The following is a 2,053-nucleotide window of genomic DNA, read 5'->3' on the forward strand; positions in this document are numbered from 1 at the left end:
AAGGGGGAATTAATCCCCTGTGTTCCATGCTCACTTCACCCAGCTCTCTGGCTCTCTGTCTCCCTCCCTCCCTCTTCTCTCCCCTCTCTGGGGGAGACTCTCACCGTCCCAGGCCTCATTCTCCCACCTCCACCCAGCGCTGGAGGCAGGCATTAAAGGGGGAATTAATCCCCTGTGTTCCATCCTCACTTCACCCAGCTCTCTGGCTCTCTGTCTCCCTCCCTCTTCTCTCCCCTCTCTGGGGGAGACTCTCACCGTCCCAGGCCTCATTCTCCCACCTCCACCCAGCGCTGGAGGCAGGCATTAAAGGGGGAATTGATCTCCTGTGTTCCATCCTCACTTCACCCAGCTCTCTGGCTGGCTGTCTCCCTCCCTCTTCTCTCCCCTCTCTGGGGGAGACTCTCAACCTCCCAGGCCTCATTCTCCCACCTCCACCCAGCGCTGGAGGCAGGCATTAAAGGGGGAATTAATCCCCTGTGTTCCACGCTCACTTCACCCAGCTCTCTGGCTGGCTGTCTCCCTCCCTCTTCTCTCCCCTCTCTGGGGGAGACTCTCACCGTCCCAGGCCTCATTCTCCCACCTCCACCCAGCGCTGGAGGCAGGCATTAAAGGGGGAATTAATCCCCTGTGTTCCATGCTCACTTCACCCAGCTCTCTGGCTCTCTGTCTCCCTCCCTCTCCTCTCCCCTCTCTGGGGGAGACTCTCACCGTCCCAGGCCTCATTCTCCCACCTCCACCCAGCGCTGGAGGCAGGCATTAAAGGGGGAATTAATCCCCTGTGTTCCATCCTCACTTCACCCAGCTCTCTGGCTCTCTGTCTCCCTCCCTCTTCTCTCCCCTCTCTGGGGGAGACTCTCACCGTCCCAGGCCTCATTCTCCCACCTCCACCCAGCGCTGGAGGCAGGCATTAAAGGGGGAATTAATCCCCTGTGTTCCATGCTCACTTCACCCAGCTCTCTGGCTCTCTGTCTCCCTCCCTCCCTCTTCTCTCCCCTCTCTGGGGGAGACTCTCACCGTCCCAGGCCTCATTCTCCCACCTCCACCCAGCGCTGGAGGCAGGCATTAAAGGGGGAATTAATCCCCTGTGTTCCATCCTCACTTCACCCAGCTCTCTGGCTCTCTGTCTCCCTCCCTCCCTCTTCTCTCCCCTCTCTGGGGGAGACTCTCACCGTCCCAGGCCTCATTCTCCCACCTCCACCCAGCACTGGAGTCAGATCTTAGGGGACACTTTAATCCCTGTACCACCCTCACTTCACCCAGCTCCCTGGCTCTCTGTCTCCCTCCCTCTTCTCTCCCCTCTCTGGGGGAGACTCTCACCGTCCCAGGCCTCATTCTCCCACCTCCACCCAGCGCTGGAGGCAGGCATTAAAGGGGGAATTAATCCCCCGTGTTCCACCCTCACTTCACCCAGCTCCCTGGCTCTCTGTCTCCCTCCCTCTTCTCTCCCCTCTCTGGGGGAGACTCTCAACCTCCCAGGCCTCATTCTCCCACCTCCACCCAGCGCTGGAGGCAGGCATTAAAGGGGGAATTAATCCCCTGTGTTCCATGCTCACTTCACCCAGCTCTCTGGCTCTCTGTCTCCCTCCCTCCCTCTTCTCTCCCCTCTCTGGGGGAGACTCTCACCGTCCCAGGCCTCATTCTCCCACCTCCACCCAGCACTGGAGTAAGATCTTAGGGGACACTTTAATCCCTGTACCACCCTCACTTCACCCAGCTCTCTGGCTCTCTGTCTCCCTCCCTCCTCTCTCCCCTCTCTGGGGGAGACTCTCACCGTCCCAGGCCTCATTCTCCCACCTCCACCCAGCGCTGGAGGCAGGCATTAAAGGGGGAATTAATCCCCTGTGTTCCATGCTCACTTCACCCAGCTCTCTGGCTCTCTGTCTCCCTCCCTCCTCTCTCCCCTCTCTGGGGGAGACTCTCACCGTCCCAGGCCTCATTCTCCCACCTCCACCCAGCGCTGGAGGCAGGCATTAAAGGGGGAATTAATCCCCTGTGTTCCATGCTCACTTCACCCAGCTCTCTGGCTCTCTGTCTCCCTCCCTCCTCTCTCCCC

The sequence above is a fragment of the Epinephelus lanceolatus genome, unplaced genomic scaffold, assembly GCF_041903045.1.
Source record: "Epinephelus lanceolatus isolate andai-2023 unplaced genomic scaffold, ASM4190304v1 scaffold111, whole genome shotgun sequence".
Lineage (NCBI taxonomy): Eukaryota > Metazoa > Chordata > Actinopteri > Perciformes > Serranidae > Epinephelus > Epinephelus lanceolatus.